The 2,500-nt window shown below is 47.9% G+C and overlaps 1 long non-coding RNA gene across 1 annotated transcript in view; it reads left to right on the forward strand.

Moving 5' to 3' along the window:
• Positions 1-2,131, forward strand: part of LOC124019721 — a 33,201-nt gene extending 31,070 nt beyond the window's left edge. Inside the window, exon 3 of the long non-coding RNA XR_006835834.1 lies at positions 1,877-2,131. This is a non-coding gene — a long non-coding RNA (uncharacterized LOC124019721). The remainder of the gene's footprint in view (positions 1-1,876) is intronic.
• The last annotated feature ends 369 nt before the right edge of the window (positions 2,132-2,500 follow it).

Below are 2,500 nucleotides of genomic sequence, written 5' to 3' on the forward strand. Positions count from 1 at the left end.
GGAGGTTGATCTAAAGCACTGTGTTAACTGGGAGGGAGGTTGATCTAAAGCACTGTTAACAGGGAGGGAGGTTGATCTAAAGCACTGTGTTAACAAGGAGGGAGGTTGATCTAAAGCACTGTGTAAACAGGGAGGTTGATCTAAAACACTGTGTTAACAGGGAGGTTGATCTAAAACACTGTGTTAACAGGGAGGGAGGTTGATCTAAAGCACTGTGTTAACAGGGGAGTGATACAACGTGGTTTTTCTCCAGTGGGTCCCTCCTCATCACCCATTGGCTGCCTGTTACAGTGAAGTCACAACCTGTGGTTTGTCTGCTGTTGCTATTGGGGAAACTGGAACAACAGCCCTCAACTGAGTAAATACATGTCCAATATTTATTTGAGTGGAAGATCAGTTCTGTATATGCCGTTGGTCACTGTAGCTACAAGTGTAATGGAGGCCGTTGATTAGGAAGCTGGGGGTAGCTTGTTCTGTTCCAAATCAAGTGTTAGTAGGGCTGTCGTTGATTAGGAAGCTGGGGTAGCTTGTTCTGTTCCAAATCAAGTGTAATGGAGGCCGTTGATTAGGAAGCTGGGGGTAGCTTGTTCTGTTCCAAATCAAGTGTTAGTAGGGCTGTCGTTGATTAGGAAGCTGGGGGTAGCTTGTTCTGTTCCAAATCAAGTGTTAGGGCTGCCGTTGATTAGGAAGCTGGGGGTAGCTTGTTCTGTTCCAAATCAAGTGTTAGTAGGGCTGTCGTTGATTAGGAAGCTGGGGGTAGCTTGTTCTGTTCCAAATCAAGTGTAATGGAGGCCGTTGATTAGTAAGCTGGGGGTAGCTTGTTCTGTTCCAAATCAAGTGTTAGTAGGGCTGTCGTTGATTAGGAAGCTGGGGGTAGCTTGTTCTGTTCCAAATCAAGTGTTAGGGCTGCCGTTGATTAGGAAGCTGGGGGTAGCTTGTTCTGTTCCAAATCAAGTGTTAGTAGGGCTGTCGTTGATTAGGCTGCCGTTGATTAGGAAGCTGGGGGTAGCTTGTTCTGTTCCAAATCAAGTGTAATGGAGGCCGTTGATTAGGAAGCTGGGGGTAGCTTGTTCTGTCCCAAATCAAGTGTAATGGAGGCCGTTGATTAGGAAGCTGGGGGTAGCTTGTTCTGTCCCAAATCAAGTGTAATGGAGGCCGTTGATTAGGAAGCTGGGGGTAGCTTGTTCTGTTCCAAATCAAGTGTAATGGAGGCCGTTGATTAGGAAGCTGGGGGTAGCTTGTTCTGTTCCAAATCAAGTGTTAGGGCTGCCGTTGATTAGGAAGCTGGGGGTAGCTTGTTCTGTTCCAAATCAAGTGTTAGTAGGGCTGTCGTTGATTAGGAAGCTGGGGGTAGCTTGTTCTGTTCCAAATCAAGTGTAATGGAGGCCGTTGATTAGGAAGCTGGGGGTAGCTTGTTCTGTCCCAAATCAAGTGTAATGGAGGCCGTTGATTAGGGAGCTGGGGTAGCTTGTTCTGTTCCAAATCAAGTGTAATGGAGGCCGTTGATTAGGAAGCTGGGGGTAGCTTGTTCTGTTCCAAATCAAGTGTAATGGAGGCCGTTGATTAGGAAGCTGGGGGTAGCTTGTTCTGTTCCAAATCAAGTGTAATGGAGGCCGTTGATTAGGAAGCTGGGGGTAGCTTGTTCTGTTCCAAATCAAGTGTAATGGAGGCCGTTGATTAGGAAGCTGGGGGTAGCTTGTTCTGTCCCAAATCAAGTGTAATGGAGGCCGTTGCAATGATGGTGATCAAGTCTGATAAACAGCTTCTGTTGTTCCTGTCATTCTCCTGTCATTGGTTGATCCTGGGCGTTATGCTGTATCTCTGACGTCCCCTCCTACTTTCTCCCCCTCCCTCTCTGTCTCTCTTTCTCTCACAGGTGTCCAGCCTCCCTTCATCACCTCCGCCACCACCTCAGTCTGCAGTCTCCCTCTCTCCCTCCTCTCACCCCATTCTGTCCCCCCTGGAAGAGGACAACATCCTACCCCAGACCACCCTAGTTCCAACTAGACTACAATCCAACATCCTACCCCAGACCACCCTAGTTCCAACAAGACTACAATCCAACATCCTTCCACTCCACCTCTTCCCAAACAGACGAGGGGGAGAGAGGAGCTTCGCCCCCCCTCATCCCCTCCCCCTCCCAACATGCAGCCTCAGGGCCTGTATGTAAGAGCCATGGTACAGCCCATCCCTAGATTGAAATCTTGAACCACTCCAGTTGTACTTTACTGAGTAATGCTAAAGTGAAGCTAAATGTTCTGATGTGAAACTGGGCTGGACCAGCACTGAACGGACAGGAGAGAACAGGATGTGACCTCAGCATCAGCCCACCTCACTTCCTGTTCATCTCAACTAATAGGAAGACTGGATCACAGGCCTCAAATTCCACAATCACTCAATCAAACTTTATTTATAAAAGCCTTTTTACAGCAACATTTCTCACAAAGTGCTTTACGGTAGTCACCTTAGTAAACCTATTTCTGACTTCCAGAGAGCAGGC

Source organism: Oncorhynchus gorbuscha, unplaced genomic scaffold (genome assembly GCF_021184085.1).
Source record: "Oncorhynchus gorbuscha isolate QuinsamMale2020 ecotype Even-year unplaced genomic scaffold, OgorEven_v1.0 Un_scaffold_658, whole genome shotgun sequence".
Taxonomy (NCBI): Eukaryota; Metazoa; Chordata; class Actinopteri; order Salmoniformes; family Salmonidae; genus Oncorhynchus; species Oncorhynchus gorbuscha.